General features: G+C 42.5%; 1 long non-coding RNA gene across 1 annotated transcript; it reads left to right on the forward strand.

Annotated features, from left to right (window-relative positions):
* Positions 1-485: 485 nt before the first annotated feature.
* Positions 486-9,696, forward strand: LOC128123298 (uncharacterized). Its single transcript, XR_008222634.1, has 2 exons — positions 486-729; positions 8,827-9,696. It is a non-coding gene; the product is annotated as an uncharacterized LOC128123298 (long non-coding RNA).
* The last annotated feature ends 8,509 nt before the right edge of the window (positions 9,697-18,205 follow it).

The raw sequence follows: 18,205 nt of genomic DNA on the forward strand, positions 1-18,205 counted from the left end.
AAATCTTCTACCCACCTCTGCAAAATTACTTCCCCGAAAGGTAATTCACATACTACCAAGTTTACCCGTACTGCAAATTTACACACACTTGCAACCAGCACTGTTTTAGTGGGTTGAATTTCACCCCTTACTACTAAATCACATTTTCAAATCCTAAACCCCAAGTCTTCAGACATGGACACCTAGAAGAGGTGAGGGAGCATCTTCTCTGAGAGGCTTTGGAGGGTCCACAGCCCAGCAGACACCTTGGTGGTACCACCAAAGACACTGTAAAATTTCAACACCCGTAGCATTGAGAGACTAAAGGACAATATTGAATCAGGTGACTGGTTCAAAAGGCCTCCAAATAAAAAGTGCAAATGAAATCAGGAGCCCCAATTAAACAGAATCTAAATGCTTACATTATTTTTCATTTGTTTTCTTCTTGTATTCCTGGACTGAACCTACAATTCAAGATTTTATTTTCCTTCTTTCTTTAAAAGCACCAGGTAAAGGGGAAGCAAAGACGCATTTCCTAAAACCAGCCGATGTCATAACCTCACCCAAGTCTTATCACTGGAACCTCCCACACCCAGCTTGTCCACGTGGAGCCTCCAACAGCCAGCTTGTCCATGGGGAGCCCCTGATGCAACTAATATCCGGACATAAAATGTGGGCAGTGTGCTCTCCAGATTCCTCTTGGTCCAGACTCCATTCTCTGGGGCCCCCATTATGGTCTGCTCCAGCCTTGTAAGTTCTGTACATAACAGTAGTTATTTGTCCCACCCGTGTGCCTCCATCTTTTGTTTCTCTGTTTCCTTCTTCTTGGCTTTCCATCCTTCTGTGTGACCTTTCACCTACTTCCTTGGTCTCATTCTGAAGTGACTGTCAATGCAAAGACAAGTTTAAGTGCACAAACTGGGGCAAAGGTCCTGAGGTTGGTACCCCTCCTGTCTTGGTCTTAGGTCTTTGTACATGTCTGCATGCCTAAGAGAGCACAGTGGGTAACAAGCACGTTATAAACACCACAATTACAATTTATTACCTGTGTATAGCTAACCTCTTTAAGTTCTTTCTGAGACCAGTAAACAGGCTCACAGAGCATATTAGCCCCACATTGGTCCAAGGAAGAAAATAATGACCCACAATGTGCTTGGGCTCTATATTTTCCCCACAGATCTCTGCAAGAAGCAATCTAGATTATTGTAGAGTATGCAGAATATTCATGGCATAACTCAATTCTCATAATCTTTTCACTGTTTAATGCCTGTCACTTACCTCCACCCAGTCTTAAAAATCTGGGTAATCAAGGAGAATGAGGATATGAAGGGGAAGAAATGCTAGACAGCATGAGAGAGAACGTGTGACAAGGAAGAGGATGAAAAGCAAAACCAGATAGTAAATCAAGAGTTAACAGAGAAAGAATGTGTGGGGGGGATTGGTTTGAGATTCCCTCATGTGTTAGTGTATCTTGTTTATAACATTTAAATGTAACACCCTGTTGTTGTTGTTTGTTTTTGGCTTTTTTGGGGGGTCCTGCCACCCAGCTCCCAAATAAATCACACATGGAGGCTTATTCTTAATTATGAATGTCTGGTCTTAGCTTGACTTGTTACTAGCCAGCTTTACTTAAATTATCCCATCTATCTTTGCCTTTGGGGCTTTCTCTTTTCTTTTCCTGTATATCTTTCTTTGTTTCTTACTCCCTGGCTTGCTGTGTAGCTGGGTGGCTGACCCCTGGGTCCTCCTCCTTCTCTCATGCTCTTCTCTCCCAGATTTCTTCTATATATTCTCTCTGCCTGCCAGCCTTGCCTATCCTTTCTCCTGCCTTGCTATTGGCCATTCAGTTCCTTATTAGACCATCGGTGTTTTAGACAAGCACAGTAATACAGCTTCACAGAGTTAAACAAATGCAGCATAAAAAAAAGTAACACACCTTAAAATGATATTCCCTAACACCCTGTGGTGTTGAAAATGGGAATATCATGTGGTGACCCATACTTCTGCTACTTACCATATGTTGCTCGAAGTCTAAGCCTGTCTGCTCCCTCCAGTCTCAATCAGGTGGGTGTCATGTGCCGAGGAGCTGCTTTATAAGCTAAAGTAGGTCCAGACAGCAAAGGTTTGATTCCTAAGTAGCTGAAAGAAATTATGCTAAAGAAGTAAAAATGGTACATTTGGTGTCACAGAGCTAAAGCAAAGAGATATTGAATTATTTAATTTAGAAACAACAACCAACAAACCCATGCCATGCCATCTGCAATCAACGTGCACCATTACAGTCACACAGATGGCTGCTTCCAACAACCAGCAAACCCATGCCATGCTACCTGCAATCAAGGAGCACCCTTACAGTAACACAGATGGCTGCCTCTGGGAAAGTTCCAGGCCAGTGGTTTGCAAACTTAGCCACATACTGTTATCACCTGAAAGCTTAAAAAGGATTTTCAATGCCTAGGTTGTACCTCAGACCAACTAAATGGAGAGATTATTGTTTTTAAAGGTCTCCAGAAGACGCCAATGAGAAGCCAAGTTTACCAAACTGTCTTGGATAACCCTGTAAATCAAATCAGTGTTGGGGTGGGAGGCTCTGTAGAGAGGCAGCATGTCAAGTAGCTCAAGAAATGACTGCACCTGTTGGGTAAGTGAGGTAATGATTCGGGGACTGTCATAGGGCTATGAAAAGCCCATCTGTTTGAGAGGACAGTTAATCAAGTGACAGGCTTCAAAGCCGACTTCCACATTCCCTGACATATGGGTTGCCCCAAGTGTTTGATGGTCTTAGCTTATTGGTGGCTGTTTATGGCCATCTGCTGCCAGCAACTATGGAGGAGAATGACATGCTACCAGGCAGCTTCCTTTTATATTTGTGTCTCTACTAAATGACCTCATTTCTCAAACACTTAAAAAATACAGCTGTTATGGTTTGAGTTGGTTCTCCTAGTTTCATATGTTAAAAATCTTATGCCCCCAGTGCCTCAGAATGTATTGTTATTTATAGGTGATACTGTTGTGGCTGCATTTCGAGACCCCCAAGCAAGACCACCACAGAGCCAATATCCGATGCAAAACACAAAGGGGTTTATTGATAACAAGCAAGACCAGGCTTGGTCTGCATCCAACACACTGGCTAGCCAGGTGAAGGAGGACGGCCCTGAGCTCTCAGGGTGAGGAGTTTTTAAAGAGAAAAACTGCAAACAGGGAAGTGCAAGCCTTGGCGTCATATAATTGGGTGAGGGTATGTAACCTTTGAATTTACTGGTTGGGGGTTACAGTTATCATTTTGCGGCAGGCCTGAACAAGTCCCCAGCTTTGTCCTTGAGCTGCCATGGGGGCTGACTGGCCTCACACATTTACATTGACCCATGTACATACCTCTAAGTTGGTAAGGGGTCCCAGACAGTAAACAAACTAGCTGAACCTTGAGCAGTAAGAGTACGTGCAGAAAGGGAGCTACTGCAAGGACTATGTCTTTTGTTCATGGCCCTCCAAGAAACTGCTTGCTTAAGTTTCAGGAAACTGAATTTGAGGCCTCATCTCTGAGAGAAGACCGACTGCCTGTTTTGGCACCTGCTTGGTCCTTTCAATACTTAAGATGAGGTCATCCTGGAATAGGGTAAGTCCTCAATCAAGTATGACGGGTGCCACCTTCGAAGAAAGAATTTGGACAGAGGGCAATGTGTATAAGAAGAAGGCATCTGAAGATGTATACAGGGCATAGAATAATGCTCCCAGCAGTTATAAAGATGTACCAAACATGTCCAGCATACCACCAGAAGCCAGGCAAGAAACAAGGGCCAGATCTTCCCTCAGAAGAAACCAACCCTACCAATGATACTTGAATCTTGAACCTCCAACTTCCAGACCTGTGAGATAACAAATTTGTAATTTAAAGCCATCATTTTGTGAGCCTATGTTACAACTTACGTTATGGGAAACTCATGCAACATCCAACCCTGGTGAAACCAGCACTGCACACTAATCAGAGCATGAAGTCTGAGATGTGGGGAGAAAGGACCCTGAACTGATCAAAACCTCAGTTCCAATCCTGACTTTAGACCAGTCACTCAAACAGCCATGCCTGGCCCCACTTGCTCCCTGTATGCAGGGTCTGGGCCATTGAAATGACCCAAGGGAGAATTGTCCTGTATGTATACAACTTACAAGTTTGTACAGGGCCCTGCTCCTGCCTTGACTCATCTACAATGCCCTTTTGAAATTCTTAATAATTTTTTAAAGATGTTTTAACTTTATTTTTTAACAAAGGCCTTTTTTCCCCTTTGTACTGGGTTCCACAAATTGTGTCACTAGTTGTATAGCTTGGTCCCCTTGTGGGATTCATAACAGTGAGAGCAGGGGACATTTTTGACTCTTTTGCTGGCTTTTGGGACCTTATTCCTCATACTGGGTCACCTTGCCCAGCCTTAGTGCAAGGGGAGGTGCTTAGTCTTACTGCAACTTGATATGCCATGTTTTGTTGATATCCATGGGAGGTCTGTGCTTTCTTAATAGAAATGGAGGAGGAGAGGGTGGGGGGTAGAGGGGAGGTGGGGTGACTGAGAGGAGAGGAGGGATGGAAAACTGTAGTTGGGATGTTAAATGAATAAATAAATTTAAAAAAATAATAGAAAACAAATTGTGTCACTACCTGCTTACCAGCTTTTTCCCTTGGTGAGATCCAGGTTACTTTCCTGAAGGATTTTTCATATATTCATTCTTCAACCATATATTCATTTTTCATATATTTCATACATTCATTTATATATTCTACAAGTTCTGTTCCATTAGAGAACCCTGCCTAATACAACAAATAAATGATAGAGCAGAAGATATGGAAACTGACATATGCAGTCTTGGCATATGCAGTCAAGCTTTGAGCCTGTGCTGACCACTTGTGACTGAGAGTCATAAGGGTTGCACACCCCTTAAGACTTCTAAAGGAGGCTGGATGCCCTGCTCTTTTATTAATATGGTTGTTTTACTTACAATGCCTTTTGAAACTGACATAGGTTTAGATGTTCCGTAGAATAATGGGAAGTTGGGGAATTGTCCCCACTTCTTCACATCCTCCATGAATTATAATTACATATCCTTGCCTTTTCTGTGAGCAGCTAAACTGTGTCCCATTGCGGCCAGAGTGACCTTCTGTGCACATCTGTATTGACTTGGCTATGTGACTTGTCATGACTAATAGAACTTACATAGAACTATTAATGTGTTACTCCCCAGCTGAAACCTTAAGGATAGTTAGGGTTATCAACTTAACAAAATTTATGACCATCCACAAGACAGGTTTTTGGCCTTCTTTGGAAGGTTATCTTGATTGTGTTAATTGATATGCCCACTGTGAGTGACATCATTTTCTGGATGGCATCCTGAACTATTTAGGTGGATGGGGGCTTGGGAGGAGTATCCATTATTTCCTGTTTCCTTATTGTGGATTCTGTGTGATCAGATGCTTAAGCTCCTACCTCTAGACCTCTGTATCATGAAGTACCTTGAACTATGAGCCTGTCTGTAACACAAATTGCTAAATTGTCTTATAATAAAAAAAACCAGAGCCAGATATTGGGGTCAAAGCTGAAAAACCAGAGAAATAAAACAAACCGGCCATGTTCTTACCTCTACGAAATCCTCAGCCTACAGAGAGTGAGTTCCTGTTTTCTCACACCTTATATACCTTTCTGTGTCCTGCCATATTATTTTCTGGGAGTAAAGGCATGTGTTACCCCTACCTGGTTCTGTTTCTCTCATGTAGCCCAGTGTGGCCTTAAACTCACAGAGATCCAAATGGATCTCTGACTCCGAAGTGATAGGATTAAAGGTGTGTGCCACCACTGTCTGGTCTCTATGTCTAATCTAGTGGCTGGCTCTGTCCTCTGATTCCACAATAAGTTTATTAAGGTACACAATATATCACCACATTTCCCCTTTTTTTTGTCTAAAATAATAAAAGGTTATAACTAATATAAGAAAAACTGTATACAATAAGTACAATAAGTATATACAATATATACAGTCAAGAATCACATTAACAATGTCTAGTCCATTAACGTTTGACAGATTAAGACAAAAAAATCCATTATTTAGCCTATTTTGATGAGTCCAAAATGTACCTAATTCACTTTCTATTCTAACTTGTATTACCAACTGAAAACTATCTTTTGATGCCTTTCAAATTTATACACTTATACACCTCTTAGTGAGTTTCTTTTCTGAATTTCTTAACAAGGAAAACTCTAACTATCTAATCTTCAGATCACTCAGAGACCTGAGAAGGAAATAATATTAACTGAGTAAGCAGGAAGTGGAAACAAGCAACTTTTTTTTGTTATTATAAGACCATTTAGCAATTCGTGTTACACCTGTCCTGGCTAGTTTCATTCAACTTAATACAAGCTACAGTCATCTGAAGGGAGGGAACCTCAAGTGAGAAAATGCCTCCAGAAGATCCAGTTATAAAGCATCTTCTAAATTAGTGATTGATGGGGAGGGCCCAGCCCATTGTGGGTTGTGCCATCCCCAGGGTGGTGGTCCTGGGTTCTATAAGAAAGCAGGTTGAGCATGCCATGGGGAGCAAGCCAGTAAGCAGCACCCCTCCATGGCCTGTGTATCAGCTCCTGCCTCCAAGTTCCTGCCCTGTTTGAGTTTCTGTCCTGACTTCCTTCAATGAAGGACTACAATGTGAAAGTGTAAATCAAATAAACCCTTTTTACTCCAAGTTACTTTGATCATGGTGTTTCATTGCTACAATAGAAAACCTAAATAACACAGAGTCACAATAAATCCATTGTCCTAAGCTGCTTTGTCAGGAACAACAGGAAGAGGAACTAAGACAGAGCTCTTCTCTTACCTTGCGGCATCTCTGCCCTCTGTCATGAAACAGCCCCGATGTCGAAGCTGATCCAAAGACAACCAGAAGACAGATAGGATAAGCCCAATGTCTAGTTTGGATTCAAAATGGATCCTAACTCAGTCTAGAGAGTCATGCTCTCTCTACAAACACATAACACTTAAGAGTCCGATGTATTTGCCCATTTTATTCTGAAGATATTTCTTCTGGCTAGACCTTGAAGCCACACTGCCCTTTCACAATTTCACTTCTGGGATGACATTAAAATGGCTTATATTTTCTTAAGTTATAGAAACTGCAGCTCAGGCAGGTGAGAGACATACACTGGCCAACCTGGGTCCTCACAGTCCAAACTGAAGGCAATCACAGGCCTGTCTGGTGCCAGAAGGTGCCGTTATGATGAGCAAATATATGGTGGAGAAATGGGAGAGAAAGAGAAGCAGAATAGTTCCACATGATTGCTGTGGAAAGAGGCAGAACTGAAGAACTGAAGGCAGTGAGGAACAGCCTGATGTGGGTGGCCTGCTTGCCACCTGGGGCCAAGGTGACATCTAGGCCTGGGCTGCTGCTGAGGACCATGTCTGAGTCCATGGTTCTACCGCAGCCAGGGTCTGTGTTGATATCCATGACCCATATTGCCATCAAAGACCACAAGGATGCCCAGAGTCTGAGCCACTACCAGTGGTCATTTTGGTGTCCAAGGGCCATGACATCACCAGGGCCAAGCTGATCTACATAACTTGTACTGCCACTTGGGGACATGATGATATCCGGGCCTGGGCTGCTGCATAGGACCATGTCTGGGTCCATGGTCTTGCTGTGTCTGGGGTCTATGTTGATGTCCCTGGCCCATGTTACCGTAGGGGTTCATAGGAGCCATGCATATTGAAATCAGGAAGATGATGCTGAGCCAGCCCTGCCCTTCACTGGCCCTGGGATAGCTGGCCTTGCCCCTTACTGGACATTGCAGCAGGAGAGCTGACCCCAGCCCTCATGGAATAGCTAGCTCCCACACTTAGGAGAGATGGTCCCACCTCTCACCATGGGAAAGCTAGCCTAGCCCAGATGGGGTCTGTACCTGACACCTGAGGGAGTCAGTACCAGTGGCCTAGACTGATTAGCTCAGCTACCACCCAGACCCACAACCTGGCCTTGGTGGTCAACCTGACATCTACCCTATCTAGGACCTGCTGGAGGGTGAAGGGACTGGTCCCACAGAATAATATCCACAGGATCTCTGTGACTCAGGGCAATAACAAGATATCTGAGAGGAGTTTCAGCAAGGGTCCAGTGATGATGGTGTGCCAGAGGCCTTGAACTGGACCGGACTAATGACTCATTGCAATGAACATTTGTAGGTGGGGCTGATTGGACAAAAGGGTATAATGCATGACACCACAGCTTTCAATGCTTTGATTTACTTTGTTTTGTTTTTAATTAATTTGGGGGGCTTCCTTTTTGGGGAGGGATGCTGCAATGGTGAGGTGAACATGGAGGGATAAGGAGGTGAGCAGGATTGAGGTGCATGATGTGAAATTTCCAAAGAATAAATAATGTTAATATATATGTATATATATTCTGATTGTGCTTTTAAATGAGTAAGCATCAAAGGAAGAGCATCTTTGCTGTGCAGAATTATCATAGTAAAAGCTGGCTGATGGGTGTCATTTCCTCTGGTGAGCTTGCATGGCTTTCCCTGGTCTGACCCCTCCTTAGTTCCCACCTTCCTCATCTTATCTCTCCCTCCATCACTCAATTCTTTCAGTCTAAGAAAGTGTCATATCTGATGTCTTATTTCTGAGGCATTCACACATTCTCTCTTCCATTTCCCTATCCAAACAGTTCCTCACTAAGTGCTAATTCCACCAGAAGTCTCCTTCAAAGGTTCTCAAGGAAATACCATCTCACAGCCCTCTGACAGTGTTGATCATCACTGGTGTGTTCGGAAAATATATGGAGATGTTTTTCATTGTATTTTATTTTCCTCCCTGTAGAATTACCAGAACAGAGAGACAGCAACGCTTTGCCTTCCACACTGACTCCCCCACCTCCATGGAAAGTAAACCCTTGGAGCCTCTAAAGCACTTCCCTCTGCTGCTGTCATCATAACGGAAAGCAGAACCTGTGTTTTCTCTGTCTTCTGAGGTCATAAGCCATTATGCTGTCATGAAAGAAGACTATGGTTTCAAGGTCGACCCGTGGGAAATCCCTCCAGATCGAAGATGGACAGAGGCTTCATGAGCCTCTCTGTGACCATTTCAATAGAGAGGGGCTGGGCTTCAGCCTCTGACTCCCAGCCATCTACATTCTTTCTTAGGTGTCATGGAAACAGCAACTCTAGTAGTTTCAGAGAATATGTAGGCTTGGAAAATGGGGTAGTTGACAGAAAGCATGGCATATCATAAAGGTCAGAGGAGACTGTGTTCTTATATTCTGTTGCTCTGTGACAAATTGCCACAATTTAATGGCTTAAAATGACACAAATGTGTTATCCTATGGTTACAATGGGTCAGGAGTCTGGACTAAGCTTGCATATATTCTCAGCCAAAAGTCTTGCAAGCTAGAATTTTGAGGTCCTTTGAAAAGTCCCACACTAGGAGAGTGACCCCTAATGGTGTCTAAGACAGAATTACCTGTCACCCAGATGGACCTTAACCCAATGTACAGAAAATGTATGTCTGACTCATTGTGTCCTTATATGGAGACTTTAAATTGAAACTAGCTACATTTTAAGTCTTGCTTTCCTAGTACACTGTGAGGTCTTGGAAGCTGAGATATTTCTTTGTTGTACACTTTTTATCTACAGTGCTTTGCACACTGCCTGGAACATCTAGAGACGGATTCAATAAATATTTGCCAAATGAGTGAATGACTTTTGGGTGTTCAACACATGCTTGCTGAACTAAATGGAACCAGTTCTAATAAACATTATGTAATATATGAAGGGTGGACATCACTGTAGCTGTTGAGTAAAGACGAACTTGGAGACAAATCAATAGTAACAGCAAAGCTAGAACTAGTCATTCTACCCAGAGGAAATATTCCTTTCTCTTTGAAATATGGCCCTGAAACTGTAAACTCTGACACATTCTAAACCATGTGACTCACTCCTTTCATCTTCTAGGATCAAGACGGTTGGGGAATGAAAGACAAATAGGAACTCTTTATTAGATGGTATTTTCTGGTGAAATCCCAGATTTTCACACATTGCAGTACTCAAATTTTCTGAAGGGTAAGTCTTGCTATGTATCCCAGGTTAGCATCAGATGTTGATTTGTTACTTTTCTTGTTGCTGTGACCAGATGCCTGGTTGGAACAACTTAAGGACAGAGGGGTTTTTGTTCAGAGTTTGAGAGAGCACAATCAATCATGGTAGAAGGCATGGCCGAGTTCATGGCTGTAGAAAGTGGGGCTGAGACTTCTCTAGGACTTATTACACCTCTGAAGGCCAGAAGCAGATAGTATGGACTTCACTGGGGCCATCTATAACCATTTATCCTAGCCTTAGAACATGTGTCCATTAGACACCATGCCTCAAAGGTTCCAAAACCCCCTAAAAGGGCCACCAGCTGGGGACCAGTTCAAACACATGAGCCTGTGGGGACATTTTATGTTTAAACCATTACAGTATCCAGACTGGCCTTGAACTTGCTATGTATCACAGGTTGGACATGAATTCTTGATCTTCTTGCTTTGGGCTCCCAAATGCCAGGACTACAGCAACTCTAAAGTTTTAATCTAAAGTTTTAAGATTTATTTTTATTTGTGTGTGTGTGTGTGTGTGTGTGTGTGTGTGTGTGTGTGTGTGTGTGTGTGTGTGCATGCATTTGCTCACAGAGGCCAGATGAGTGCATGAGATGCCTTGGAGCTGGTGATATAGCTAGTTGTGAGCCACCTGACCTGGTGCTGAGAACCAAAACTCTAGTCCTCTGCAAGAGCAGCAAGTGCTCTTCACCACTGAGCCATCTCTCCTGCTCCCCAAATTCGAATTTTTTTTAAACATTAGGTTGTCTATAAATGTCTTTAGTTTTCAGGGGTTAAGAATTTCTATGCCTGAAAATGGTGACTTAGTTCCACAACCCCACTAACCAAGAAACCGAAGTGACATATTTCCAATCAATACTTTTATTAACATGTTTTAAATTTGCAGGCATCTTTGCCCTAAAACTGGCACTCTATATTTAGCCAACATCGTGAGAGACATCTGCCCAATGAGGCAACAGCATTCCTCATAACTGATACGTCATCTGTTTATTTTGGTAGCTGAGCATCTTCTGGAACAACAAACAGACACCTTTGGAAACAAAGATGGAATTTTGGGTATCTTAACTGATAGGGGTTGTCTAAAATTAAAGGCATTGCTAATTAACTGGAACACAGAATTAGAACCTACAGTTTGGGAAATATGTGAGAAAAAGAATGTTTGTCAGGAGCTTCAGCACAGGGGAGCGAGGCTGGCTGCTTCAAGGACATGTAATTGATTATAAGAATTATATAATGTTGTTAAATCTCATTAAACAAAAACCTGCTAGGTTGTGCCTGAATTAGATCATTTGTTTGCTCAAAAGTTGGCATCTAATTCTCTTTCACTGTTAAAATTATGAATAGAACTAGTGGTTTAAAAAAAACTACCTGTGGGAGGGGATACTGAAATTGACCATGGTTTCATTTATTTTTAATCAACCAATCACTACTTCTTAAGGAAAGTACATCTGAGTTCAAAGGAAGCACTTGTCTTTAGTATCCTTGGATAGACACAGAATGAGTTGCTTGACACGTTGAAAACTACTTGCAGAAGTTGTACTACAAGTACTGGATCCAGAAACTAGTGTTCTTCCAAAAAAGCCGTTTAGATGAGGGGAAGGAGTAAGATGTAAGTGTCTTTAGACATGATTTTCATCTGAGGTCCACTGTTAGCACAGAGAGAACTGCAGTGAAGTCTCCCTTGCTGGTGAGAAGGAGAGTACTCCTGCCTCCTTTCCTGAGACCATAAACACCATGAACATTATTAAAGAGTGGGAGTCACAGGAAAGCATGGTGCTTAGAAAACAAACTGTATGTCCATCAGGATGAGACTCGGCCACTAGCTAGCATGTGGCCATGGACAGGCTATATAACCACTCTTCCTCAGCAGCAATGGTGATGATGTCGGATGTGATGTATGTGTGGACTGGCTGATCTCTGTATATCAGAAGCCCATGATAATTATGACTTACAATAAACAAGATGAACCCAAGCCAAACTGTGCACACTAAGATGGTTGCTCCACTCCAAGAGATGTTTGGGGATCAAAGATCTTTCTGGGTGCACTGCCATGCCTGGGCTATTGTTCACTGGCAAAAATGGTTTAATAGTACATGCCACCTCCAAACAACAGGATGGGAAAAAGGAGGGTAAAGAGCATAGGGACATGGCATTTCTGCTCACACTCATTGGCGTGAAACTTTGAAACATGGCAGCCTATAACTTTAAGAGAGATGAGATCATATAGACTTTATTCTGGGGGCCCACAAGCCCAGCTAAAACTCAGGGTGTCCACCACCATGAAGAAGGAGACGTCTCCTGTGGGGGCACAGCTGCTGGTGTCACAGCATCCAAGTTTTTTAGCATGTGAGTTGTCAGTAAGAGGTCACTATTGTTCTATGACAGGTCCATCAAATACGGCAAACATTTTGAAAGGGAGAAGAACCTGGGACATTCTCCCTGCCTGAGTCTCATCTAGTCTGCCGGCTGTCTTTCCTTTCTCAGTAGCTCTCTAAGCACATAGAGGTCAGGAAGACCTACATGTGGCCCACATGAAACTATTTCCTGAGTTCTTCGTTGCAACATGCCTTCCAACAGAGGAGCAACGTCCACCTCAGCAAACCATGACAGACAGTTGTGAATACTGAAATATGACTATTTCCCTTCCTTTCTCCCTCTCTCACACATATATGTTTTATTACAATGAAATGTTGTAATTTCATTATAATATTTAAAAATAAAACTACATTTTTGGAACATAGTCATTGTCATATGTATTTACAGTGATTTTGGCTTTTCAGCGTATGATTTGATTTGCAAGAAGAGTCATCCTGGGTTAAGAAAATCAAAGGAAAATTGCCAATCTGAGATGACAAACATGTCAGTCAACTTCTTTACATGTTCTGGGTTTTAACACTGAAACTCCCATAACCCAGGATACCTCCAAGTTCAGGAAAATCTGAGATGACTGACCATCTGAACATCAGAGGAGCTTTACAGATACAGCCATCTCTCCCATAGCTAAGAAAGGGGTTCAGATAATTTCCTCAGTACTGCATTTAGCCAACCTGGCTTTGTCTCACAGCCACTGTTATCACCAGAAGAAAAGACATGGTAATTGGCCAGCCTGACTTACCCAATCACTTCTCCATGCAGACTGTGAGGTTAGCTCCACTGGAGTTTTAAGGATGCCGGTTCCCGGATAATCACAAGGATATCAGTGTCAGCAGAATGGAGCAGGGTATTCCGTGTACAAAAGTGCTGTCATCCATGACAACAGGAGTCCCTCCTCTCTCTCCTTCCCCTCTCTTCTTTCCCTCCCCTGCCTTCTTTTTCCTTTCTCTCTTATACGATAAATATTGTACCATATTTGAAGGTCAGCTGCTTATGGTGCTCAATGTTGGACAGCTCTTAAATTCAAGAAAGGGAGAATTAAATAAACTCTAATAATGTGTGATGTGCTTGGGGGTGCAGATAGGTAGACAAGTAGACAGACAACTAAATAAATAGATGAATTAATGTTATAATAGGGAAATATACAAAATATTCTGTGAAACCAGTACAGTGAAAACAGTACAGACGAACTTCTGAAACAGATGAGGACTCAGGGATGTTCACAAAGGAGACCTTTGATGAGTCTGAATGATGCAGTTTGTGACGTTTTCTGGCATGAAATGGTTCCTAGGCAATCACAGCTGTGGTATTCACTATTATGTGTGTGCTCACCTTCACACTTCCCTAATGGAATTTAAAAAATTCTATGAATAATAATTAGTAAATCTAGTAGATACAGTCATTGTCTTCTGTTGTCATTAGTTTTTATCATCTATAAAGAAGTGTATAGAGTTATTTCTTCTTTTCAAATATATGTGTATGTACATGTTTATGTATATGACTTGTGTGTATATATATTTGCATGTGCGTGAGTGTGGGAGCATGTGGATGTAAGAAGAACAACCTCAAGTGTCTATACTCACCTTCCCTTGCTTGAGACAGAAATTGTTATTGTTCTCTGCTGCATATTCCAGGCTAGGTGTACCCTGAACTTCCAGTGACTACTCTCTCTGCCTCCCATCTCTGTTAAAAAAAAAGCTGGAATAAAGACAAACACTGCTATGCCAGACCTTGCATGAGTTCTAGGAGTCTGAACTCAGCTCTTCATGATTGCTACACGGTAAGTACTTTACTCCTGGAATCATCTCCACATCCCAGACACATCTGTTTCTTGGGCTCTTGGAAACAAGTAATTTCTCTCTGCAAAGATTTCAGGTGTTTGAGTTTTACAGTTGATGAAAGATGTTTGATGGTGAGATTCTAGTTTTTCAGGCATCGTTGTCTTAGGAGACCGTGGTGTACATGTGATAAGAAGCAGGTTTACCTGGTATCTAGATCAGATACTGAACATTTTGAATCTCCAAGGGAAAGAGGCAACCACATGTCTCTGAACTAAAGCAGAATCATTTTATCCCATTATCTGAAGTCATGTTGGACCTGGAGCAATGGCTGACCTGAGGCCAGTGACAGAGCTAACAGAGGATCTTCTGTGATCAGATGGGCTTTCTGAGTTCTACTATTGATAGATTTCTTGGACAGTCTCTTCCTCATGAGTGAAATTTTGTTTTCTCATATCTAAATTATATTTGACCAGCAAATGAGAGAGTTAGGTGGACAAAAACATGCACAGCTTCAAACAGTTCCAGGGCTTTGTTTTTATTTCTTCACTTAGTAAACAGGAGGGCAGCAAACCCTGTGCTATCTGCCTTGTGATCTCATATTCAAAAGCCCCATTATGAAAACAGCAGGACCCATTAAGCCACAACTTTCCAACCCCAGAAATTACCACCTTGACCTAATGATTACAATTTGTTATTGGTGTGCAGCCCCAGCAGATGAGTAAGACTCAGCATACAGAGAAAAGTGGATTTGAAAACAGGATGGAGTAGGAGTTCACAAATGCCCACACAGCATTCCTGGAAACAAGGGCTTTGAATCCCCAGGGACATTATTAACCTCATTTTAAACACAAGGAAACAGCTCAGTGAAGTAAAGTGACTAGCTGTGTCACATGTCTGGGGGTAGGGGATGTAAATTCAAGAGTTATAAGCTCAAAGTGTATTTTTCTTTCCATTGCTCTCTGTCAGACTGATTGGAGAAGCAAAACCAATGCAATGCACCAAAGAGTCTGAAACGGAGAGGCAGGGTGGCAAGAAATGGGTGCTGCTGCAGTTCTCATGGCAGCTGGTGGCAATGTCCAGTGGGATCCCTGCTGTGCAAAATCATTTAGCATTGTCTGACCCAAACACATTCATACACTGTGCACTCTGCCATTCCACTGCCCACAGCAGTGTGTTCAAACCTCTACCCAGAAAAGCATACTAGAATGCTTGAGGCGTGATCCACACTACCTTAAAATTAGAAACTACTCAACTTTCCCTATGCAATAGAGAGATAAACTAAAACAATATAGTCACACTGCGGGATATTAGACATGTAACAACATGGTTGAGTCATTAAATATATGCTGAGCAAAGCCAGACATGAAAGACCAAGACATCTGCCTAGCATTCAAGATGTCCTCAATTCAAAGATGGTGTGTGCCTGTAATCCCAGCATGCACAGGGGATATGCATAGAGGAAGGAGGAACAGAAGGCAGAAGTTTGAGACTACCCTCTGTTACATTACAAACACAAGGCCATCCTGGGTAATATGAAACTCTCATTTAAAAAGTATACTGAAATTTTTTATTTATATAAAGTTTAAAAATATGATGTTATAAGAGTAGTTGACCTAGCAAAGTGGGTCTAAAAGGACACATGAGTTGGACCTTCTGGGTTATGGATGATACCTCTGGGACTGATTATATTTATGGCTGAGTATCTTTTTGGGGAAATTCATTGAGCAATCTTCTTAGGACCTAGGCACATTCTGAAGGTACATTACACATGAATAAATCAAAAGTGAAATCTAAAATAAAATTCACACAAATTAAGAAACATGCTAGCTAAAGCCCACTAGAAAATCTGTGAACAACAATGGGGACTGATACCATAGATCTTTCTTTTAGGGTCTGGCATTTTGTACCTAAATAATTTGGCATCACAAGGGGCATGCAGTTGTCACCCTGTCTTGGAGGAACATTACTGGAAGGTTGATTATGCTGCCTCTGACTGTACAATAGGTAAGAATAGAGTGCCCCACATCTGATGACCCAGTTCTCACCATCATGTGATGGCATCTCTTTCACACTCGACTTTGGATAACCAGGTTTATTTTAATTCGCAGGTTTATTCCTGGGAAACTCTCAAAGAGCTAAGATAAATCTCCCAAATTTTTCTGGGATAAAAACCTGTTTGTGTCAAGATTCAATATTACCTGAGATGGAGAAAGTTTGTTTATCAAAAATCAAGGCACCCACAGAAAAAATCATGAAGGTTATAACTTTCGGCTTGCTCAAGCTTCCTTTTGAGTAAATCATGCCATATATCACTGCATAGTAACTGCAGAAGAGGCAGATTGGTTCGGTCACATTGGGAAGTAAAGGACTGTTAACATCAGCATAGAATTTGGGATGATGTGTTGAAGGATGGTTGGCATCCAAAGGAGAGAAGCGTGTGTGCTCATGTTTTATGACAAGTTTTGTCACTTGGAAAAATTGGAAGGTGGAGGCATTTACAAAGATTGGAAGCCAACTTCCTCACATTGTCAGTTCTGTGATTTTGGAGGCTTTCAGTTTGAAACAATAAAAGCAGAAACTACATCTGACACTAAAGGAGAAGTAAGTTAATGCTAATGACCAGCCTGGGTATGGTGGTTGGTGCATGGCTGCAATCCTAGTGCTTGGAGACTAAAGCCAGAGGACCTAAGGCAGGAGAAGGGGACCCAAGGCATCAGGACAAATGTTCCATGGCTTCTGCCTGCCCAGAGTGGTCCCAAGGAGGGGCTGCCATTGTTAGTCTCATGCTTGGGATTTAAAAAACGTAAAGACTTTGCAGAGGGGAGGGGGAAGTATATGGTGAGCATTGTGGGTGCCCACCTCTGTGGTTTTTCTAAGAATCAGAGTATCTTCAGCTATGATTGGTAAATGGTTGTCAGCAAGCAGCAAGCTCTCGGGATCTTGTAGCTCGAGTTTTCCTGCCTGGCCCACGGTCAGGACAAATCTCTGTCACCCGCCAGTCCCACAGCCGCTCAGACCCAACCAAGTAACACAGAGACTTATATTGCTTACAAACTGTATGGCCGTGGCAGGCTTCTTGCTAACTGCTCTTATATCTTAAATTAATCCATTTCTATAAATCTATACCTTGCCACGTGGCTCATGGCTTACCGGCACCTTCACATGCTGCTTGTCATGGTGGCGGCTGACAGTGGCTCCCCCACTCAGCCTTCCACTTCCCAGAATTCTCCTCTCTCCTTGTCCCTCCTATACTTCCCACCTGGCCACTGGCCAATCAGTGTTTTATTTATACAGAACGATATCTACAGCAGGATCTTTCAAGGCCAGGGCCCTATCCTGACAGATGTGGGCTCAAATAACCCCTGGCATCACTGAATGGCTGCAGATGGCTGGAATGGTTCAACTAAGGATGTAGATCAAAAGCTTTAGTATTTCTCACTGTGGCATCTGCTGTAACCACTACATTCAAGGACTGCTTCCTCTGCATGCCTGGTGCCTGGACCGATACAGCTAGACTCGGGACTCACTGGCATTGCTTTCCCTCCTGATAATCATTAGATTTTCTCACAATATGGCAGTAGTCTTCTGGTACTCAACCAGGAGAGACTGGTTTAGGCCAGTGGAAAGAGCATAAATTTCAGGAGTTCTGGTGAAGTGTTCTGGGGACCAGATGAAAATGTACAACATAGGCACAATAATTTATTCACCTTTATCGTATGGTCAGAGTCACACTGTGACTCAAACTCCACAAGGTCACAAATAACAACATGACCTTCACAATATGAAAATAATACACTTCATGTGAGTATACCAAGACACAGTTCATCCAACTCCAGGAGCAGTACCAACAGCACAGGTCTCTTCAGCAGGAGGGCAAGAACCCTTACACACAGCACAGTGGTCATAGCTAACTGTTCAAGTAAAGAACACAAATGAGAGAGCCCTAGGAGATTCC

The sequence above is a fragment of the Peromyscus californicus genome, unplaced genomic scaffold (assembly GCF_007827085.1).
Source record: "Peromyscus californicus insignis strain IS unplaced genomic scaffold, ASM782708v3 Scaffold_3__1_contigs__length_106647218, whole genome shotgun sequence".
Lineage (NCBI taxonomy): Eukaryota > Metazoa > Chordata > Mammalia > Rodentia > Cricetidae > Peromyscus > Peromyscus californicus.